The sequence below is a fragment of the Panthera tigris genome, chromosome B4, assembly GCF_018350195.1.
Source record: "Panthera tigris isolate Pti1 chromosome B4, P.tigris_Pti1_mat1.1, whole genome shotgun sequence".
In the NCBI taxonomy this organism is placed as follows: domain Eukaryota; kingdom Metazoa; phylum Chordata; class Mammalia; order Carnivora; family Felidae; genus Panthera; species Panthera tigris.
In genome coordinates, this window is record NC_056666.1 from 34,987,415 (window position 1) to 35,011,898 (window position 24,484).

The 24,484-nt window shown below is 46.5% G+C and overlaps 1 protein-coding gene across 1 annotated transcript in view; it reads right to left on the bottom strand.

Annotated features, from left to right (window-relative positions):
• Nucleotides 1–16,192, bottom strand: part of CACNA1C (calcium voltage-gated channel subunit alpha1 C) — a 257,802-nt gene extending 241,610 nt beyond the window's left edge. The window contains exons 1-3 of the mRNA XM_042991494.1: nt 16,150–16,192; nt 8,064–8,203; nt 852–991 (exon numbers count right to left, since the gene is read on the bottom strand). The gene's annotated coding sequence lies outside the window, so the exon portion shown is untranslated. The remainder of the gene's footprint in view (nt 1–851; nt 992–8,063; nt 8,204–16,149) is intronic.
• Between the last annotated feature and the right edge of the window lie 8,292 nt (nt 16,193–24,484).

Here is a 24,484-nt window from a genome sequence, read left to right on the forward strand (position 1 = left end):
CTCAGATCCCACCAACTCATCAAGGAGGAGTGTAAAGAGGAGCTCTTGGAAAGCTCACTTAACCCCAAGGAACAACTTGGGCTGGGCTTTGCTGGAGCAAAGCTGGGTGCCCGAAGCTGCTGTGTTAGTTGCCTGGGGCTCATCCATGGTGGTATAGGCTTCTGGAGGAAGAGCTTGAAGAGGAGCTGTCCAGGTGACTGCTATCCAGATACACAATAGACAATATCTCTCTGAAGCCCTTTTGCTTGATTCAGAGAGCTAAACACCCTCCACCCTCTGGCAAAACCAGTTCTACAAAGACAGGTAGCCTGTCCATAAATAGGGCTTCTGAAACCAGAAATGTCCCATTTGACATGAAAGAAGGAAAGGGTTGAGAGAAATGGCAAACAGAACTTTTTCGGACATCCACTGATGCTTTTCAGATTGTTCTTTGGAAAAATACAGAAAGTAGAGATAATCTCATAGGCTAAAATACCTTGCGAGCCTTGGGGATTAGCCTTCTCTGCTCACCTGGCTCCTTTGCTGAAAATGTATTTTAATTCCCAGCCCAGGGCCTTGAGGGGATTGCTCAGATGGCCAAGGGATTGCTTTCTCTGTTGTAGGCTGTCTTCATTTGGCTGCGTGACTGCTGTGGATTTTTTCCAGGTGTTTAGAGGAGCTGGGACCACAGTGTGTCTTAATGGACTCATATCAGAGTTAGGTTCTTTAAAGCAAAGGAATTCATTTAAGAAAAGCCCTCTCCATTTATATGAAATCAGTTTTCTTTGCAAAGTGCTCCCGGCAATTCAGCAAAAGAAAGCAGAGGGTGGTGACAAGATAACACTGTAAACAAGAATAATGGCTTTACTTACTTGGGACTCCAGACACCAGCCGCAAGGGGCGCAGCACGCGGAATGCCCTCAGTGCCTTCACATCAAATCCAGCTCCTTTCCCTCCTAGAGCATTTGCCCCGTCGGCTTTGGTGGCTTGTTCTAAAATTGCACTAAAAAGCCTAGAAGAGAAGAAGGGGAGAAGGAGCTGTCAGACTCTGAATTCTCTGAAGGAAGCCTGGGACAGCAGAGTTCGCAGGTGCCTCCAGCCTGGGAACCAGTGCCAAGGTGTGTGGGGGGAAGGGACTGTGACCATCATAAGATGACATTCCCTCAGTGTGGGTATCACCCAAGGGACATATCCACTGTCTAGAAAGGTCTGAGAGGGGATAGGCAGGCCATTTGTAGTCATAAAGCTGTGCATGAACACAAATGGCTTTGTATAAGCTAGGTGGCCTGCATAGAAGTGTAAAGCCACTAAAGTTTACAGTAGTGCCTCTGTCCCTTTGTGGTGTCCTCTCCCCACTCCAGGATTCCTAAAGCCTGCCCTCACGTGGCCAGGAACCGCATCCTCTTTCCTCCCCACTTACTTTCTTACTCCTAACAATTCCCTTTTGATTTAAACTGGGCACAAATAAATGATAGCATAGAAATTGGTTTTGTGCTGCGGATATAAGGACGGGAAACTGACCACTGGCTTTAGTAACATGCAGACCACTTAGACTTTGAAACATCTGTTTGGTGGAGTGATGGGGACAATGCCTAATAGATATGGGTTCAAGAGAAGACAGCAAGAAAAGTTTGAGACAGCTCTAACACAACTATAATGCAAGCCACAAATTTGAGCCGTATATGTAATTGAAACTTTCTAGATTAGTGCTGAGTGGCCATGTGGCTGGTGGCTACAGTATAGACAACCCTTCTGACGAGCTTTGCTGTCAAAGGTGGAAGAAGAAAAAAGATGGTTACAGGAGAGGGTGTGGAATCAAGAGAGTTGTGTTTGCTTTAATTTTTTTTAAATGTTTATTTACTTTTGAGAGAAACAGAGAGAGAGAGAGAGAGAGACAGAGGCATGAGCAGAGGAGGGGCAGAGATGGAGACACAGAATCTGAAGCAGGCTCCAGGCTCCGAGCTGTCAGCACAGAGCCTGATGCGGGGCTGCAACTCACAAATCGTGAGATCATGACCTGAACCGAAGTCGGATGCTCAACCGACTGAGCCACCCAGGTGCCCCAAGTAGTGTTTGCTTTTAAATGGGAGATACAGCAGCATTTTTATATGTGATGGGAGTTATGTAACAGAGACAGGTGATCTGGCAATGCAGAAGTGAGGGAATAATTACTGGAAGGATTGATACCCTTCAGTAGGCAGGAAGGTATATCTTGTACCCTGAGGGGTATTGGCCCTAGATAGGAGAAGGGATGGTTTATCATGGTTCTAGTAGGAGGGCACATTATAGCGGTACAGATGTTATCCTGATTGCACCTGTTTTCTCAGGGAAACAGGGAGCAAGGTCATCAGCTGAAAATGCAAATGAGGAGTGGGTACTGGAAGTTTGAAGGGTGAGGCAAAGGTATAAGAGAATCACCAAAGAAGCAAAGAGTGAATGAGGAAGGTACATGTAGTAGGATTGCCAGATATCATCAAGGACCTATTTGAAGTTGGTGGTCATGAATGTAAAGTGAAACCCATCAGCTCAGCTTTAAGTTTCTCTACCCCTTTCAATGGCATAGCTTCAGGTACCAGATGGATCTCCATCTAGTTGTATTTGACTGTGGTTGGTGTTTTTCCAAATGAGCAAGGTAGATGAATAGAAAAATGAGGAAGTTGACTGTTCATGGTAGTGAGAGATTATGATGGGCTGGGCATTTAAGCTGGTTAAAAGGAGGACTGGACACAATGGGTGGAGGAACAGAGAGAATGGGACAGGGTGAATGGATTGTCAAAGTGCAAGAGGGAATAAGCTGGAAATATGGGTGGTATTGTTTACAGAGTGGGATGTTTGGTTTGACATTATGGGAGAGGGCTCAGTTATTACTTATGGCAGGGATAGTGGCTATAACCATGGGAGTGTGCAGCTGGAGTCAGGATGGAGTCAGGGTCGCTGGGTGGGGAAGATATCAAGGAGCCAAGAAGCTACTGGAGGGGACAGTGGCAATACTAAGTTTGGAGAGAATGGGAATGAACCAAGAGCTCATGTCTTCAAGGAATAGAGTCCCATAGAGGCCTACAGAGGATCCCATAAGGAGAAGTAGGGGTAGAAGGGTCTGATCACACACATTAAAACTGGAAGTTGCTAGGGAAGGGGAGGGGTAGCCATCTGAAAGCAGAAATAAGAGAAACACAGGGCCCTTCTCCTGACCTCCGGGTTGTAGAACAAGGCATTTGGGAGAGAGTGGCAATCTCTTGAGAGAATGCAAGGGAGGCAGGGCTCTTGGGGGGAGTCAGGGAGTTAAATGAGAGGCCAGAGACAAAGCTGAGGGTTTAGGGCAGCACTTGGGCCATCTGCTCTGTAAATGAAGTTTTGTTGGAGTTCAACTACACCCATCGTTTACATATTGCTGTTGTCTATTGCTATTTTTTCACTAAAGTTGAATAGTTGGGACAAAGAGTACGTGGTTTGCAAGCTGAAAATGAGCATGTTGCCCTTTATAGAAAATGTTTGCTGACACCTGAATGGGTGATGGCTTGTGGGGAGCAGAGGGCACAGTGGAAAGGTTTCAGCGAGGGAGAAGGGGTCAGAAGATGCAGAGAACCATGTGGGAATGGGAACCTGGAATCTTGGGCTTTTTGTGGTGACCAAGAAAATTAGGGGAAAGAAAAGACACACAGGGCAATTTCTGTCCTTTGTACTAGAGACGACCACCAATTCACTGTCAGTAGAGTGTGTGCTGAGTCATGGCCTGGGGTCAGGGGGAAGCCCAGGTATCAGACTGGGTCCCCACATCTGGCCTGAACTGAAGACCAGGGCAACTTTGTTCTTGAGGAATAGGCTTGAGCTCCTTAAATGACTCATGCCCCAGGGAACTAGATCTGAAAACAGGGGAGGCTGCAGCTAGGGGCCTAGCTTTGAAGAAACTCAAATCCAGGCAGGGCCCAGCAATTGAGGGAGTTGGTCTAGATTAAGGATTTCCAAACTGTGCTCCATGGATCCCCTGGGGAATATCTTGGACAGCAAGGCCAGAGAAAAGTGGCTGGAACAGAGTGGCTTTCATGGGCCTTTGAGTAAGTCTTTAACAATGGGTTCTGCAGCTAAAAAGTTTGACAACACTGACTAGACCACATCTAAAGTCTTTCTTGGTCCTGTGATTCTTTCAGCTCAGCTTGGCAATTTGATGGTGTCATATGTTAGCTGGTGACATCCTGAACCCCAGGCAGAGTTGCCAGGATGAGGGGAGCGGGCTTCTTTCTCTGCAGAGAAATGTTCTTTCCACTGAAGTCTAGATTACTGAAATCTTAGAAAATGGAGACTAGTTTGTAAGTTTGTCAAACAGCATTCTAAATCCAAACCAGATTTGGTTCCTAGTATTTCCTGGAAGAAAGCAATATGCTTATTAGAGTACAAGTTGTTCACAAAATATTATTCATTGAAGGGAACAGAGGTTAGACAACTTTTTTCTCTTTTCCCTGCCCCAACTTGATGCAGACACTTTATTAAGTGACTGATTTTAATTTTTAAGGGGTAGAAAATTCAGGAATGGGTCTAGGAGGTGTTCTTGGCTTGTAGGGACTGGTGTGTTTTCCTTGATTAGGCACTGTAAAGCCCAAACCACTGCTTTGTGCCTACCTGTCCCTAAGGGCTGGGTTCAGATGTGGATGCTTGGTCAGGGGTGGGGGCAGAATTCTCCAGGAGTTGTGTCTGGCAGTTTCCTAGCTGGACATTGGAGCTTTTTAAAAGAGAACAATGAGGCTCTAGAGGGCCCAGTGAGTCAGAAGAGCAGGGCCACCATATTGGGAGGAAGACAGGAGCAAAAGCCCCTGTGGCTGGAGTAGAGTGTCTTGAGCAGGGGATCTAGTGAAGATCCCGAGGTCCCTGGGTTGGGTAGGGAGAGGCCGCTGAAGTCCTCCCCACTTTCATTTAGTAGGCCCATCTCCCCACTGTACCAAGGAAACTCTTCCACTTTGGGAAGGAAATGTGACCGGCTTGTGGGGGGGGAGGAAATGCCTCTTGTCCCAGGACCCCAGCATGGCAATGCAGAAATGAGAGAGCAGCTCTTAGCCTGGCACTCAGGCAGCAGGCAGGCACACCCACCTGTCTCCAGAGCCAGGCAGACCCCCTTCTGATCGTAGAAGGGCAGAAGAAACCTTCCCCTAAGTAGCTGCAGATGAGGAGCCCAGGGAGTAGATACTTCCCAGGAGACATAAGGGAAGCAGAGGGATATCCATTTAATGTTATAAAAAGGGCAGGAAAAGAAGGTACAGATGAAAGAGGTGGTTGAGCTATGCTGTGTGTGTGTGTGTGTGTGTGTGTGTGTGTGTGTGTGTGTGTGTGTGATTTTTCCAGTTAGAAGAATGGGCAGAGATAGATTGATTGATTGGTTGATTGATTTAAGGTTTATTTATTTTTGAGAGAGAGAGCATGAGTGGAGGAAGTGCAGAGAGAGAGAGAGAATGAGAGAGAGAGAGAGAGAGAGAGAGAGAGAGAGAGAGAATCCTAAGCAGGCTCCAAGCCCAGCATGGAGGCCAGCACAGGGCTCAATCCCACGACCACGAGATCATGACCTGAGCTGAAATCAAGTGTCGAACACTTACCAACTGAGCCAGCCAGGTGCCCGAGGCTGAGATTTAGATTAGACAGAGAGCCCCATGGGACCACTGCCCTTGGAGAAGAGAAACTAGGTGTCAAATATGTCCATGTGTGAGATCAATGGGGAAAAAGCCCAGAGGGTCATAGTGAACCACAGGCTCAGCAACCACCAGCATCATAACTTCTGTGGCCTAAACAATCTACCAGAGGCATCTTTTTGTTTTGTTTTTTGTTTTGTTTTGTTTTAAAATATGATTTATTGTCAAATTGGTTTCCATACAACACCCAGTGCACATCCCAACAAGTGTCCTCCTCTGATCTTTTTGAAGAGGGCCTCTTCATCAGCCTCATGGCCTAGACCCCAGGAAGATGTGACTGAAACCTGGGCTGACTCCACAAAAAGTCTGCCCTCTGTGCTTATGGGGAGGAACAGCAAGGCGAGGGTCCAACCCAGCAAAAGAGGAGCAAGTGTCACCAAGTGTGCAACTGCATGACAAGGCCCCCCCAGGGCTCCCTTTTGAGGTCTGCCCTGTGCCTCTTGTTTCCACCTCCCATGCTGTAGGTAGGGCCATGAAGGGGGCAGAGCGCTGTATGCACTCAACTCTAACTCATTTCCATAAACATGACAAGAACATGTAGCTTCTCTGCTTAAACAAAGTTGGTCCCTGCAGGCACCCTCAACTCCTGATAAATCTCATTCCTGGGGCTCTTTTGTATGTGTGAAAGGTCCTCTGGGGCCTGAGGCCTAGAGAAAGACACTGAATTTGAAGGGATTTAGGGGCATTTGGAACAAGGCACCTCAAAGGCCTTTGCTATGGCTTACTGAGTTAATGCAAGGTGTTTGTTCAGTTCTTCTTTGTTTATCTTGGCATGAACAAAAGCAGCAAGATCTCTTAGAGCTGCATCCTCACTCTGAGTCCTCTGGAGCCAGATCTATTCCTGGCAAATCCTCCAAGAACTTTGGTGCTTCTCATGTCACCCAAATAGCCCTGATGTTAATGTGGCCAAAGTGTGTCATTCATAGGCTGCACAAAAAAAAGACAACAAAGAAAACCCCTAAAACAGTTCCAAACAACCCAAATAGCCATCCAGATGGCCAGAGACAAGGAAATAACTTCTAAATGATCTTGATTTTCTCTTGTTATTTCTTGCAGGAAAGACCAGTCAGTCCCATGAGAGAATGAGCAGTGAGTGCTATGGAGGAGTCCAGAAGGACCTATGTCTTCACTGGGATGGCACAAATGGCATCAATCAAAAATAGGCTCCTGGGATATGAGCCTGATGACATATTGACCTTGACACTGACACTGAAGCCTGTCAGAACTCCAAGGGAGTAAAAATGCAAGGTGGCCACTGTGTGACCACTCTCTGGGTTCAGAGTAATAGCAGATCAGTTCAAAGAAGCCAGCTTGTTCCTCAAGTAGGATCTGCTGTAAAGGTGCCCTCCCCTCACAAAATAGATGAGTGGTTGGAACTTCATGAACTGTGTCTTAGTAAATATTTTGCATAGCACATGCAGGCCTGTTTAGGGACAAACATTTCATAGACAGGCACCTGGGTGGCTCAGTCAGTTGAGCATCCGACTTCAGCTCAGGTCACGATCTCACGGTTCGTGAGTTTGAGCTCCACATCGGGCTCACTGCTGTCAGCCTGTCCATGCAGAGCCTCCTTCAGATCCTCTGTCCCCCTCTCTCTGCCCCTCCCCGACTTGTACTCTCTCAAAAATAAATAAATATTTAAAAACCCAAATATTTCATAAAGAATCTTTTTGCAAAGTTACTAATTCCTTGATAAGGAGATCATCACTTCTAAATTTTATTTACAATTGCTTACATTGCTTTATTTTTTTTTTAAAGGCATATATTGACTTTGCTTCACCTTTTGCCACAGCAAAGCATCCCTCTAGGGAAAGGCGTTTTTGGCTCTAGTTGGGTCACCCACAACCTTGGCCCTTCATAGTTCTCTGCTTTCTCCTCACCCTTTTATCTTGAGCAGCCTGTTTCCTGGGACCCTGGACAAGGCCCACTGAAGAGGTGAGAGCAGGCATCTACAGGACGGTGTGTGCCAGCCTCGCCCCACCGCCATGCTCACAGGCAGGCTGGACTAACCCTGCTCAGGGATGTGGCAGGGGAACCAGTCTGAAGAGGTGTTGGGCCAGATGTTGTTGGAGACAGAATAAAAGACCTTAAGCAGAGGACTCAGCTGCATGGAGGACCCTGAGTTTCATTAAAAGCACTCAGATTCCACTCCTGTATGTGTCTGTGCACATGAGTGCACATGTGTGAGCATGTGCATGTGTGAAGGAGGTGTTCCTAGGTAAGAGCTCTTTTCCCTTTGGAGAAAGTCTGAACTCAAAGTGACTTTTAATAGATCCTCTCATCTTGCCTAGAGCCCAGTGCTACTGTGACCAAACCAAAAAGAGATACAAATACAGAAGGAAAAGGAGATATGCATTGGTTGATGGTAAGGGGTAAGGGGAGGGAATAGAGAAAGGTAGTTATACTTACCCTACAACCACAATTATAAAATCTAGTAAATTCCAGCCATTGCGGAGGTAAGCGTTGGGGTGAAAGAGAAGTCCATAGGCTATTACTTTTAAAAATGCTTCCACAGTAAAAATTATGAGAAAGAGATATTCCACTCGTTCCTAGGAAACAAAAATAGAAGAGAGAGAAAAATAGTCATTAGATTGGGGGTTTGTAACTTCTGAACCAGTAGAGCACACAAGCAGGTGGAGAAGAATGCTGCTCCCCCTGTGGTAGGATGTAGGGGGACACTGGGTGGGACCCCCAAACCAGATTACCGACTCCACATTCTGTTTCAACCTTAGAGCTCCAATCCACTGGGCATTAAGGTTTTTTTTTTTTTTTTTTTTTTTAGTCTTCAAATGCCCCCTGTTAAAACGCAAATATTAGGGTGGTGGAAAAATTACACATTTTGGAGAAACATCTTATTTAGTTCATCAGTGAATGTTTCATTTCTCAGAAGAGACCTCATAATGTCTTGATCTAGAGGGAAATATGTCAGGACAGAGGACACAGCTCAGAAAGGAGGAAACAGGACCACAAGAACAGTGTATTACAATACTGAGGTGACAAATCCTGAGGATAACAGAAGCTGCCTTGGAGAGTATGCTAATCAAGGTCTCCAAAATGACAGGACAGAAACACAACCACAAAGAAGTTGAGACACTGAAAATCTAACAGCAGCTCAAACAGAGCCAATCTGCTCATATACACTGACCCTGAATTTGAAGTCTCTGTCTTTCTTGAGAAAATAAAAAAATCTTTGTCCAAAGACATAGACCAGGTCAGTCAAGAAAATCAGCATTTCTAGGATGGAGGCAGGCACTGGGGTGGGGCAGTGAAGGGAAAAGGCTCAGCTGTTTTTTCAAGGGTGGGAGGTAGTCTTTTTCCTCCCTCTGCCATCTTGAAGAAAGGCTTTGCATTTAAGGATGAAGCTCCTGTCCCTGGGAGCCCACACATAACAGGACAAACTCTTTGGCTCAATTAGAGCGAGCCGACTCTGTGCTGATTCACTGGCTTCCCTCACCACTAATTGCTTTCTCCCACAACCTTGTTCCCAGTGCATAGCCTTAATGGCCCCCACCAGGCAAAGGCTGCCTGGATGCCTTCATGCTCCACTGCTCGCCTCTGCAGGAGCCTCAGCTCATCTCACACTGGAGCCACAAAACACCAGTCCACATGGCATTCAGCCACAGGTTGAAAGCCTGATTACAGGCTCCAATGGGCGCTAGGCTCAGAACCCTCGGACCTATCTTCCCATCCTCTGTTGGATCAGACAGAGCTCACCAAAGACCTCCAGGTCTCACCCACACTGTGGAGAGGGGGCATCACCTGGGAAGGCACACCCCCTCCTGCCTTGCCTGCTGGGAGGGGGCTCCAAGACCAGGGACATTAGCCTAATGGATAGCTCTGTGGGGAGAGGCCTGACCACACATGTGCTTGTGCTCACATCCATTTTTTTCCCGATGCACTAGACTTGGAGTGAGTGCCAGCCTCACTGCGTCCAGCTTTGGGTGAAGCAGTTTGAAGTTGCAAAGTTTAAAAATGCAGAATTCTGGGCCCTATCCAGACCTACTAAAATAGATGTCCTGGCTATGGAGCCTGGAAATGTGCATTGCAGACAATTCCAGGTGTTTCTGAAGCACCCAAAAGTTTAAGAACCACTGGCTCATGTGCTGATGAAGGTCCTGATCAGGCAGTAGCTGTGGGAAGGGGATGGAGAATCCAGAATTAACGAGCACCTCAGGGGCAGACTTGTGTTTTACTTACTACCCATTACAGCATCATAAGGTTGGTCTGGGGATGTGGCTGCATGGGGTGGGGGAGATGACCCAGGAACCAATAGTAGTATGTGGGAGCCTCTGGTCTTTTAAAATTAGGTGATTTGGGGGTTAAAATATCTATTAGGACAGTGTTGAAAGCATGTTACAAAAGGGCACAGTGCAACCTGAGGAAACTTGTGTAAGGTATGTGTGTGTGTGTGTGTGTGTGTGTGTGTGTGTGTGTGTGTAGAGCCGCAGGTAATACAGGCATCTGATTGGCTGGAGTGAAGGCTAAGAGGAAGTGGGGCTGGAGAGGTTGGTAGGAGGAAGATGACCAGGGGTTTTGTGGCTACACCTGCATGCTTGAATTCTACACTGAGGAGATAGTGAATGATGGGGTTAGATGAGTATTGTAGTCTGGCACTGGTCTATGTAAGGAGGGTGGTGATAGGGTGGGAGGATTTGGGGGGAGGTGACCCATGTAGAGATCATGGAGGCTTGAGCCAAGGTAGGCATTGGGATTGGTGAGAAGTAGGTAGGTAGGTTTTAGAGACAGAAGGATGTAATTTGGTTTCTGGTTGCATATAGGGGTTGGGGGAAGAGGCAGTGAAAGAAATGCACTGCCCCCCTCCCTGAGGTTTCTAACTTGAGTGACCGTGGATGGTGATGCCTCTCACTGCAGAGGGGGACATGAGGGGAGAGACAGCAGTTCTGGACTTGCTGAATTAAAGCATTTGTGGGACATTTAGTTGGGACTACTGGTCATCAGACATACAGAATGGGGGTTCAGGAGGAGTTTGGCTGTCAGGGGAGGCCTGGATGAGGTTGCCCTGGGAAAGTGTGCAGGCTATAGAGAGGGGAGATGAGGCCGGAACCCCTCTCCATAAGCGGCAATCTCATCCCAGGAAAGTGCTTTCACATTATGGGAATGCATCCCTTTGGCACAAGTTACAGGATTCTGCTTAAAGCCATGGTGTTGGAGAGATACAAAGAATCTTAGAGGGTATCTAATCAACCTCCTCATTTGAAAAACCGGGATGCTGATAAGATCCCAGCCAGGGAGGTAAATGCTGAAGATGGGAAACCAGATTTCCTGACCCTAGGTCCAAATGCCCATTCATCTCATCTTGCCTTCTTGGGTGCCAGAGATCTCACTGGTTCCTGTTTATCTCTCAAAGACACAACTGGGTCAGAGTCCTCATGCTAAGTTGTTTAAAGATCTGAGATAGAACTGAAAAGGATACAGGGGGCCAGTAGGATGGGGTCTGGATGAAGAATCCTGAGAAGGGGCAGGTGCCTGCTGCTGCAGTGTCTGAAATGCAGTCATCTGTGCTGCTGAGTGTGTGTGTGCTCTGGTGGCTGTACTGTATTCCTTCTGACCTTAGGGGCATGAATGCCCTTAAAGTTATTCCCATCCCAACCCCAAACCCAAGAAAGAAAGAAACAAAAATATAAACAAGTGAAACAGCTTGGTTGATCCTTTCAAAACATATGTTGTGTTGCCATAGAAACATCTAAGGGCAAAAATGAATGGAGTAGAGAAATGCAAAAGTTTGTCTGAAACCATCCTCTTGCTGCACTGATATCTCAGCATCTCTGGTCCTGTGAATACACACTCCTTCACAGCCCTCCTCCTGCCTGAATTCTGAAGCCAGAGCTGTGTGCTCTCCTGAATCCTGAGGGGCCACAGAGCTCTTTGAGAATGCACAATATTCAGCTTGTGAACTCGCCCTTTTTTTATGTGATTTTGGGAACTCGGGAACTTTGGGAGCCAGCCTGGAACAGACTAAGATTCCATTCCTACTGTTCTGTGTTGAGGCTGAAAAGGGTCAAAGAGAAGAGAGGATGGACCACAGAAACTATGGCGTGGAAACTCTCTGACCATCAAGGCCGGAATGGAAGTCCACTAGAATGGAGTCCCAGGGCTCCTTCAGGACCCCTCCCCCAAAGTATGGGTGAAGTCCTACCTGCCTGGGGCAGGTGTGATGACTTCGGCCTTTCAGATGCTCTGGTCTTCCTCTCTTCCTGTCACCTTCTCTTCCTATCGTATCTTCCTATCTTTCCCCTTATTATTTCCTTTCCATTTCCATCTTCTTTTCCCTTTCTTTCCTCTCTTCCCTGCTCATTTATCAGCGCTACCACTGGAAGCTGGGGTCCATGGCAATACCCATGTATGAAATATTTAGAAAAATTCAGTGGAGAGAGAGTCTCAGATCCCAGGAACCATGATGTCTTCTAAACACTTGTGGAACTAATAGACACTTGTGAGTACAGGCTATCTTAGTTTTCCACTTATCTTTTCATGTACACATATCCTATCTTTCAACTACATTATAAGCTTCTATAGGACAGAGACTCAATTATCTTTTGATGGTAATAATCTTGATTCTGGTACCACTGGCTTTGTGTGTGTCTTTGGGTAAGTCACTTTACTTTGCTGGGTCTGTCTCATCTATAAAAGAACTAGCTAAGCATCAAAAAAATGCAATGCTGCAGAGAGCCCTAGGCTTACACAGTGCTGCTTGGGAGGAATTACAGGCTAGGGAAGGCTGAGAAAATGGGGCTTTGCTCACTGACCCCACCACCACCTTGAACCAGACCAGTGCCATTTTAACCCACATGCAAAGTTGTCCGAGATCCTGACAGTTCAAAAGAGTCCAGAGAACCAATATGATGGGGTGTGGACAGAGACTACACACAAAAAAGAAGTAGCCATCTCTTCCTGACTAGCCTGGAAGATGTTTATTGTCTTTATAAGCTGGTTTCTTCAGGAGATTTTATTTGAGAGGAGGACTCAGTGCTTTTTTGTTTGTTTGTTTTTCTTGGAACTCTGAACATGAATTCCAAAGTAGTAGAGGACTTCCGAAGTCTCTTCACAATTCTATGGCAAGTAAGGATGCCAATCCCTAGTGTCTTTGCAGTTCTGCCTAAGGCACAGTCAAATTCCAAAACATAGAAAGGAACAAAGAGTTCCTTTCCTCATTGTTCTGAGGATCACTATAAATACAAATAGATTTAATAATAAAATGATCCTTCAGTAAAGAGATTATTCATATTTATGCTTTAGGAGAACACAGACTCCTTGTGAACAGAAGCCATGCCAGGGTAGAGCTCCTTGGACAAGGACAACCATGGAGAGCCTGCCATGTCTATACACGTGTGCACATTTCTGCACACACACATGTATGGCACAGCTGGGTGATGCCCACCATCTATGTTGAACACTGTACAGCTCATATCTGCTATATAACAGCCAAGGTGTGAGAATTCATACTAAAGAGAGCCTGTGTGTATTCACTTAAATTTATGCAAGTGTATTTATTGAAGCTGCCAAGATTTCTACACCAAACAGAATTGATGAGAAGCCCAGTCATATAATTCCATCTCAGTACAAGGTGCAAAGACAAGAAACACAATAATAATGAGCCAAGCAGCACACCTTATATTCCAGATTGTTTCATAACTTAAGTACCATTTAATCTGACCTCTAAATACAGCCTCCCGACTATCTCTAATGAAGGGAGATAAAGAAACTGGAATACCCTAGTTCCTCCAGTTCTTCTCTCCTCCCTCCCTCCTCTCCTTCCTTCCTTCTTTCCTTCCTTCCTTCCTTCCTTCTTTCCTTCCTTCCTTCCTTCCTTCCTCCCTCCCTCCCTCCCTCCCTCCCTCCCTCCCTTCTCTCCTTCCTTCCTTCCTTCCTTCCTTCCTTCCTTCCTTCCTTCCTTTCTTCCTTCCGAGGGTCACAAGCATTCCTGAGTGTCTGCTCTGCCCCACACCACTTGCTGCACTGCAAGTGTCTCTTAGGACACTGAGGGACTTGACAGAATATAAGAAGCTGGAAGGACCTCATAAAAGGACACGCATGCCCCAAGCTCCTCATTATATAGAAATAAGAGGACTTGTCCAAGGCCACACATCTACCTCATGTGATGAGGATTTGCATTTCCTGATGGCTGGTCTGGTGCTCCTTCTACTATAGGACAGCTGTCTGTCTGTGAGGTGACTGAAATCCTGGATTATTGTACCTATCAGGGGCTGGTGGGCACCCAGATGGCATGGCTCAAGGGTTGGTAGCAGGGATCTCCAAATCTTCCCCTCTCCTTGGGTCTCTACTGGTGCCTAGAATTCAGCCATTAGGAAGCCTTTCTTCCATCAGTGGATGAAGGATATTCATACAATGGAATATTAGTCAGCCATAAAAAGAAATAAAGTTCTGACACAGGCTACAATATGGATGAACCTTGAAAGCATTATATTAAGTGAACTAAGGCAGTCACAAAAGAGCAAACATTGTATGATTCCACTTATGTGAAAAGTGTAAAATGGGTAAATTCAGAGAGACAGAAAGTGGATATGAGGTTACCAGAAGGTGGAGGGAGGGAAGAACTGTTTCAGGGCATGGAAAACTTTGGACATAGATAGTGGTAATGGGTGTACAACACTGGGAGTATAATTAGTGCCACTGAAGTATACACTTAAAAATGGTTAGAATGGCAGATTTTATTTTATATATATTTTACCGTAGTAAAAAAAAGAGAAGCATTCCTTCGGATCTTAATTTTCCAACTTTTAAAGGTCTCCATCTAAAGTATATGAGGTCATGTTTAAATCTGTGTCAGCCTTCACCTTAACAGGGACTAGTTTATCAGAAAGCTGACAGTGTGGTCTTTTGTGAAACCCTAGACAGATGCCTGGGGCACCTGGATTGGGAAGAAGGGGGCTGGGAAGGGAGGTGGGAGGCCCCTGAAGACAACTGCTTCAATTTCACAATTCTTTGAGGGCAGGCCCTTCCCAAGGGCATTATATAGAAGCCTTATTTAGAAGGTGCCTGGTGGTTCAAATAGTCTAGCCTTAACACTCAGGACTTCTAGTAAAGGAAGGAGGGACAGGACAAACCACTTAATAGTCTAAGAGTAAAGCAGCTTTGAAAAAAATTTCATCTATTTATTGAGGGCAAGTAGCAATTGAGGCTGAGTGAGCTGAAAAGTGTGCCAGTGTCATTGGTTTTATAGTAGTTCAGTTTAAAAAAAACAAAAATAAAAACTCTCCTCCAACTGGACTATTTTTCCATGCTTATCCATGATGCTAAATTGAAGAGACTTACCCACTTACTAATTTCTCAAGTTCACATCTTCCTACCTGGAGGCCAGCCTTGCCTCAGCTGCCCCAGCACAGTTCCAGAGCACCAAGCGGCCTATCTCAGATGTTGGGGAGCTGCCTGTCTGTTCCTCCTGGGCCCTTCACTGCCTCTATCTCCAAGACAGCATCTCTGTCCATCCTTGGGTCCCTTCTGAGGCCGGCCTTCTCAATGTAATGCCCCATAGAGCAGAGACTGGCTGGCTTAAGTTCTTTATCTGGTGTTCAGCATGTGATCAGTACAGAGGGAACAGTCAACCTTTGTCAGGTGCTGCCTGTGTCACCTTCTTGGAGTGCCCAAATGGCATGTGGGCCAGCCTCCTACCCACAGCAGGAGTCCCTCCCTTCAACCTCCTCCATCTCACGCTGTCGTTTTCTTATAAGGTGGCCCATCCTTAACAGGGCAGCCCTGGCTGTCAGAGTATGGCCAGTCCCTTCCTCTCCCAAAAGTTCACTCTGGCTCAGGGATATTACCCTTTCTTTGGGGGTAATGGAGTGGAGAGGGTGACAGATATTACCAATCAGGGTTGAATTACTCCTGGGGACAATGGGGGATTTGCTTAGTGACCTGTGGGCTAGAATGTAATTTACCAAATGGAGGGTTGGGCAGGAATGGCCTCAAAACCTTCATAAATGTCCACTTCTTTTGAGGAGTCAGACCAATACCTGGCCCAGGGAAATGGACCCTGTCTTTTCTGCCTGTCTCCACTGCCCATCTCCATCTAGGCCTCCATCATTGGTTGGATATTAAAGGAGCTTCCTAACCCTTCCCATCGATATCTACACTGGTTTACTGTGTAAAAACTTTCAACAGCCCCCCTCTGCCTTAAAATGGAATGTAGCCCCCTTCGCCTGGCCCCCAGGTCTATCACAGTCCAACCCCACTTGCCCCTCTGGCCTCATCCTCAGCCACCACCCTGAGCTCTAGCCACACCAGAAGGCTCACCACATTCACACCAGAAAGGCTGTTTACATGCAACTCTCTTCTTGTCCTGACAAGCCCCACCCCTTTCTCTACCTGACAGACTCCTTCTCAGATCTAAGCCAGCTCCAATGTCATCACCTTGTCTGGACCTCTCAACCCTCCCTTGCCTCTTCTGCCCCCAGTGGGCTGGAATATCAGTCCCTCCCGCAGCTGTAGCACCTTTTCTTCAGATGATAGCACTCACCACAATGTGTGTGTTTTCTATGTGTTTCTCCTCTCCAGGGGCAGAGGGCCTGCAGGGCAGAAGCAAGTGTCTTTGTCACCTTTGGTTAAGAAGTGTCTTTAAATGAAAGGAAAAGTGACAGAGGAAAGAGGGCTTTGGAGTCAGACACACCTGGGATCAAATTGTTTCTCCATGATCAGCTACATAATCTTTCCAAACTTTGGCTTCTTAACAGTAGAGTGGGAATAGTGGTAATTATGAGAAGCAGAAACCAGAGTCATCACTCAAATGGTAGCTGCTGTCATAACTGTCATCCTGGCACCTGCACACAGTAGGTGTTTTGCACACATTGTGAAGTGGACGTCCCTGCTCTTGAAGACTTTGAGCATCCTCCACTGAGGTCCTGGCTCTGCTTGTTTCCATGATGCCCTGCTGGGCTGCTGGAGTGGCCAGCAGCACTGGCCCTGCTACTTCTCCTTGTTTCCTCCCTTGCCCTGGCCTCATCACCTTTCCTGGCTTCTAAGAAGGTAGCACAACTCACTTCTGTGCCTCTTTGGATCTTCTTCAACAGAAACTAGAGACTTAGTCCTCACATCTGCTTTCTATTATCAAAGCAAATTAAAAACAAAACCAAACCAAAAACGTCTCTGTTTGCTGGGTTCCAAGTCTTCCAAATGTTTTTTCCCTAGCTCCCTCCTTAGTCCTGAGATCTACAGTAATAGGTTCCATTCTGTCTAAAGAAACTCCCAGCGCCCTATCTGTGAGCATTTCCCTCATGTCTCTGGGAACCTGACAACACTTTGCCTCTTGAAGTGAATTATTTCACTTATGGCAGACAAGGATGAAGGATGATAGTCAGTGCTCCCACGGATTTCGGAGGTTTGCGAACCACGTTGTAAGCATCACAGTGATAACTCATCAGGTAGTACTTTACAGTTTAGAAGGCACTTTTCCATACATTTTTATCGTTGAGTCACATGACATTTATTTATTTATTTATTTATTTATTTATTTATTTATGAGAGAGAGAGAGAGAGAGAGAGAGAGAGAGAGACAGAGCATGAGTGGGAGAGGGGCAGAGAGAGAGGTGGGGGGGGGGGGACACAGAATCTGAAACAAGCTCCAGGCTCTCAGCACAGAGACTGACACGGGGCTTGAACTCACAAACTGCGAGATCATGACCTGAGCTGAAGTTGGATTCTTAGTTGACTGAGCCATCCAGGTGCCCCAGAGTCACAAGACCACTTTGTAAAATGGGAAGGGCAGGTCTTTTCTTTCCCTTTATTCCTCTTAGTCCCACTTTCCTTTCCTTCTCAAATCACCACCATCACCATCACTACCACCACGTCTGTCATCTCACCACCTCCACCACCATTATCATTATCACCACCTGCACCATGATCACCATGACTACCTCCACCATAATCATCATCATCACCACCATCACCACCTATACCATCATCAGCACCACCATCAATACCACCACCTCCACTCATCATCATTACCACTGCCATCACTACCCCCACCATGATCCCCACCACCTCCACCACTACAATTATCATCACAATCACCTTCATCACCACCTCCATCATCATCATAACCACCATCATCACCTCCACCACCATCACTATCATCATCATCATCACCTACACCACTACCATTATCATCACCACTGCCATTACCATCTGTACCATCATTACCACCATCTCCACCACCACCACTGTCATCACCATCCCTACCATCACCTTCATAATCATCATCACCAGGACTATCATCACCTCCACCACCAGTATTATCACCACCTAAACCATGATCATCATTACGACCTCCATCATCATTACCACCATCAGCACCACCACCACTATTATCACCACCACTGCCATCACACCTCTAGTGTGTTCACCATCACTACCTCCACTACCACCGCCACTCCTCCCTCCTCCACCACAGCACCACAGCTGCCATTAACTTGAGTCTGAGCCTGGATGCTTTAGTTATAATAGTAACTCTGCATGATAGATTAAAAATATTTTCTCCATTATATACATGAGGAGACTCATCAAAGAGATTTGATAATTTTCCATAAAGCCCTTCAGTTAGTAGGCAGTAGAGCTAGGACTGTAAGTTTAATGTTTTTCCTATTGTTTGTGGTTACAGAGATAGATGGACTCCCCCAGCTCAGCTCTCAAATAACTCAGGACCCATTTATCTGACACCACTATGAGAATAGGAAGTGTGTGGGGCTTTGTTGGGGCTATGCTTAATGGTTTTTGTTTAAACCCAGCAGTGTGAAGCAAGTGCTTAGGATGCAGAGTCTGTTTGGCTGGTGGTGTGAAGACATGTGGCCAAAGATGCTGGCTGTAGTATGGACCCTGCATTCTCTTCCCACTCCTAATCAAACCTGGTCACTACTTGTGAGGAGCACTGTGGCCATAAACCAACCACTAGTCTAACCCAACAGAGATCAGTCTATTCCTCTCCTCCATCCATTGGCTATAGAAGGGGCATGTGACCCAGCCCTGGCCAATATGACATGAAGAGAAATTTTCTGGGATTCCCCTAGAAAAGATTCTTCATTGACTAAAAGGGAGAGAGAGACATACATTCATAAGAGCACTATAATCTCTTTTTTAGCTGGACATGCTCATGTATATGTAGATGAAGCCTGGAACCATGGCAACCACCTAGGGATCATGAGGACTACTCGTTGAGGACAAGAGCAACATGCTGATGGTGGCAGATGGAAAAGGGGGAAAGAAATGGAGTCCTGGATAAAGTCATTGAACCAGTGAATTAACTTAACCAACTTTGGTACCATCCTAATTTGTGGCTTATTTTATATGAGATAAAATTTCTTTATTGTAGAAACCATTTCAAGGTGAGTTTTTATACACTTGCATCTGAAAGCACCCTTCCTGTTAGGCTCTGTTTGCTATCTCTACACATCACTCCTCATTCAACCTCTTTATCCCTCTGCTGCTTCAGTGCTTCCACCCCTTATCAGCCATTTGGGCACAGAACTAGCTTAGTCTCACTCAGCCAGGAAAGGCAAGAGCTCATAAACACTGCAAGACAAATGCTCCTCTGTCTCCTGGTTAGCTCTCAGCCTGTGTGGGAGATGCTTATTTCAGATTATGGTCTCAGACTAGAGCTAGAGAGCTCAGCCCAAGTCCCCATCAGAGAGTAGCCTGTGTAGTTCTGTATTTAGCCTTGTTTCAGCACAGGGCTGTCGAGGCAAAGGACATGAAGCATAAGCATTACTGTGAGGCAGTAGCATTGCCGTCCTGAAAGAAGTTGGGTGGAGGCACAGAGGAGCCCCTTCAACACCCAGCACCAGAAGCCTGGAGATGGAGGATATGGATGCACACCTTGAATTTCTCTCTCTACCCTGGGTTTTTTTCCCCTCAAAGGATGAAGAAATTTCTGAGCAAGTAACTTTTCAGAACTTCACTTTAACATGCCACATCCTTATTCCTAGTTCATTAGGTCCCAGCTTTTTTGCTCGAATCTTTCCCTTCCCACATATATACCTTGTCTTCTCCCAACACCCACCACTCAAGTTAAGATGCTACTTTCCCACATACCTAGTTCCACTGGATTCCTCTTCCTATTAGAGGGTTGCTTTAACTTCTCTACGGCTCTCAATCTCCTTTTTTCTGTGAGCCCTACAGCCTTATGGGCAGTCATCTGGAATTTTTGCATCTGGCTTTATGGTATTTTTTATACATTTTCAGAATGTGGCAAATGTCTTAGATATCTCTTCCCCCATCAGGAATGTGAGTGCTCTGAGGGCAGGCACTATGTTACAATTTCCCTGTGTCCTCCACAGAGCCTTATACAGGGCCAGGGACTGATGGCTCACAGATCCCTTCAGAGGACAGTCCAAAGGACACCTAGAGGACATTGAGGTCAATTTTGCAGCTGTGGCCTCTCTCACATGCTGCACTTCTTGCTTTACAATGTGCTTTCACATCTCCTGCTCATCTGCTCCCCAGACAGTCCCATGAGTCAGCAGGCTATCTGTCACCCAGCACTTGGTATGCAACTCCAGGGAGGAGAAAGGAGGAACTCTTTCTCAACAACCTTGCCCTCTGCCCCCATGAAGACACATAGCATCATCACTATGAAGAACATGTACTGACAGGCCTGCCCTGAAGGGCACTGAGACTAAGGACCAGGATTGCAAAGGGTATCAGACTCTGCTCTGCCCTCCAGGGGCTCATAGTCAGGTGAGGAGGCAGGGAGGGTGTGTCTGATGGAGAGGAATTCTAGCACAGGGTCACATCTGCTGCTTGCCAAATGACTCCTCCAGATAATAAGCAGATTAAGAATTTAGAGAAAAGGTAGATTTCTAGGGGCTGGAGGCTAGCATATGTGGTATGAGCTGGGTCTGAGGGGTGAACCTTGGGTGCACTGAGGTGATTTCCATATGGGAAGTGTAAGTTCCCTCAGAGACACAAGGAGGAGACCATTTTTGCTAAAGAATTTGCATTGTGGGAGACAAAGCTGGAAAGACAGCTAGGGTTTAAATTAAGGCAGGTCTCAAGTGACAGGATAGTCTGTACTTGATATGAGGGTATTGTCCCTGGGATTAAGGTCTGCAGTGACTTGAACTGATGACGGTTTGTGATCAAGAGGTGATATGTGCCCCTTGTTTTATGGAAGATATGTTTTAGGAAGACAGATATGGAAAGCAGTCCCTAGACAGATTAAATTCAGGAGACTCTGCAGTAGTTCAGGAATGAGGTGATAACAGTTTGAACCACAGAAGGATGGAGCCGTGGGACAAGAAAGGCAGTGACAGGTTCAGAAAACACTAGGATAGAAGGTGGGCCGTGAAGCAATCATCAAGCATGACATCAATGCATGTCTGGAAGAATGACATGGAAAAGTGAGTGTCATGGGCAACAATAGAGTCCAAAGCAGGAGCTGGCCAGACCCAGCAGAGTGGCCTGGGCATGTCACTGGGCTGTGGTGTCTTTATGCACTAAGTGCCAAGTTTGGCCAGATCATCTACACTCCCTTTCCTGCCTCAGGCATAATGCAAATTCCACGGCACTGGCAAACCCTGAGAATTTTAGAACTCTCACAACTATTGCACCTTAGCCAAATTGTTCACATGTCATATGCCTCCATTTCCTAGATATAACATAGAGATAGTATCTTCTTATCGAGACTATTTAAGGACCAAGGGGAAAAGTATGCTAACATGTTAAACAGGAAATACTCAAGAAATGTCTCTCTCCCTAACCCACCCCCCCACCACCAGTGGTTCTAGAGATGTCACACAGACATGATGAGGGGAAGCCACAACATCCAAGTGGAAATGTGCACAGGTGACTGAGAGGATGGTGGGTCAGAGCTGAAGGTGTGGGTTTGAGAAGCCATCTTTGTAGATGAAGCTGTGATAGTTATATGCAATCTGTGATTAAAGAATAGGGCCAAGTCGATGGGAATAGAGGCTTAAAGTTCAGGCAGGGGATGGTGGTAAGAGGGTGGCCCAGAGAGATATTATCAAGACCATCATCATTTTTGTCACATCCATGTATGTTTAGTATTATTTATTTACTTAATACTTATGCTTTAAATCAACTTGCTTTTCTTTTTTTAATTCATTTTGAGAGAGAAAGAGAGCTCACATGTGGGGGTGGGGCAGAGAGAGAGAGAGAGAGAGAGAGAGAGAGAGAGAATCCCAAGCAGGCCCTGTGCTATCATCATGGATCCCAGTGTGGGGCTCAGATCATGACCTGGGCTGAAATCAAGAGTTGGATGTTTAACCAACTGAGCCACCCAGCTGCCCCTCAACTTGCTTTTCTTATACAGACATTTAGGAAGGAATTTTTTAAACTAGAAGTATCCCTGCTATTGCTCACCAGCCACCATGAAAGGTGACAGTAAAAAGAACTATTAAAAGTGCTTGTCCATGTACTACCCAAAATAATTTCACATGTCACCCAGGGTCACATGCCACACTTGGGGAAAAACTGTGCTCTAGAACTGTCCCTTGAAAGGATCAGACTGACTCCTTGTGGCTTTAGAAGGCAGGAGGAAGGAAGCAGGACTCATCAACAGACCTGACAGGGAGGCCGATTTTGTCTCCCTAGGAGAACTCTTTAGAGTTGGTGTTTTCCAACAGTGGGAAGGGCTATCTCGGGGTCATGCACCCAGGCACAGGGGTAGGTCACCTGTGGGTGTGCATTCAGGGGCTAAGCCTTAGGTAGAGCTAGTCACATCTCTTCCAAGGTCCATGATGAATGGTACTTAATACCACGAGGTGCCCTCACATCTGTGAGCAAGAAGGAAGCAAATGAAGTGAGTGAATGAATGAATAAGTGAATAAGTGAATGAATGGATGAATGGGTGGATGATGGATGCATAGAGGCAGAGAAGGGCTATTTACCACGCAGGCATGGGTCTAGGACCGTACAGTGTTTCTGCCATTTTAGCTGGCCCTCTCTCCTCCCCATCCACATGGGCTTGCCCAGGCCTGAGGCTGCTCCACATCTTGTGGCCTCACAAGAGCATCACCTGAAGGAGGCTGGCTCTGGCTCCGTGTGCACTGGATCCACCAGAGTGGATGCCTTTTCTGCCTCAGCTGCTCAGCCGATATCCTGTGCTGAGACAGGAGAGCGGCACCATCGATCCAGGCTCCTTTAAAACCGACAGGCAAGGAAATGAAATGCCCACCATCAGCAGCCTGGCCACGCTTCCCATATGGTTCAGAGACATTAGCATGCACATCAATTTCTGTGAACAAGAGCCTTGTTTGCGCAGCCAGCTCCTCTGGTGCTGGCTGCTGGGCAACAGGGATCCTCCCTGCCTATGTGGCTTCTGGCTCCTGCCCCAAAGGGAACACTTCCCTCACCCAGCCTCTGTTTCTGCTTTGTTTGCCCCCTTAATGCTCTAGTTCTATACTGGTGGCTTGCCTGGAAGGCTTGGGAGGACACCAGCTTTGTGGTGTGCAGAACGCATCTGGGCATGAAGCCTTAGGCTGGAGGGAACCTGGAAGCTTTTTGGGTCCACTGCCTTAGTTTTCCAGATGAGGACAGTAAGGCACAAAGAGGGGTAGTGACTTGCCCAAAGCCACAAAGTTGCATAATACAAATGACATGGTAATAACCCTCATTTACATGTTTTTTTTTAAAGCACATTACATCTATGCCTTTTCTGATCTACTGCATGCTTGCTCCACTATCTAAACTTCCACAGCACTTCAGATAGGACCAGGACCATGGCTGGAGAACCATGCTGGGGGTAATATCCTGCCCTGTGCTATAGCGAATTGCGAGCACATCTTACTCCCTCCATCAGATTATGCCACTGGACATCAGGGCCTAGGCTTCATCAGTGCATCAGCACACCTGAAACAATGGCAGAATATTGGCCACAGAACCATAAGGACTGGATTTGCTGCTTTTTACCATGAGTCCTAGGCATAGCACTTTACCTTTCTGGGCCTCAGTGTCCTCAGTTGTAATATGGAAATGATAAAACCTACCTCACAGAGATGTGGTGAATTGGAAATAAAAAATGTAAATAATATGCATTAAGGCCTTTTGTAATTGTCAAAGTGCTATACAAGTATGAGTTATCATTACTATAAAAATGAGCAAAAAAAAAAATTCCCTAACATGTGAACTGAGCAGTAGGAAGGACTGAGTTCTCAGTCAAGACAGATGCATGCTCAAGAGGTCAAACAAGAGCACTATGAAGACCCCGGGAGCAAGGCCCGTTGCCCCACTCACACTGACACTCACCTCTGGCCTCTCTCTGATCTCCATTAGCCTCAGCCACCCATCCTCCACAGCACTGGGGTCATGGGGTGGAGACTCACAGACTTCTAGAGCAGAAACTGAACCCCACAACATCGGAGCTACTTCCCCAAGCTGCTAGAGCAGGTCTTCTAGGTTGGCCATCAGGATGGTGATTAAACTACTTTCATTCTACAGACACTGATGGCAGGTGGGGCCATGGAGAATCCCAGGGCAGCAACAATGCAAAGGGATGGTCTCTGCCCTGTAGGAGCTCTCGGTCCACCTCCTGCTCTGGGAAGTCTGTGAGTTTAGGCCTGACGTCCGTGCCTAGCCTCTCTGTTGACCACATGCCTCCCAAAGGGGGCTAACTTGCTTCTCTTCTAAATCAGGCTGGGCTTCTCATGTGTGAATGCTTCTCGGAAACTGGCTGACGCCTATACCAAAAGCAGATCTAGTTTAAAAAGTGTTTCCTGCAAACTGCAAACAGTTGTAATTTTGGCTTTTTGTGGGTGTCTCCTTTCTCTTGTAAAAACGGGCCTGTTCTCCTTGCTGATCAGTTCAATTATAATGATATAAAACAGAGAACAATAAAAGCTGGGGAC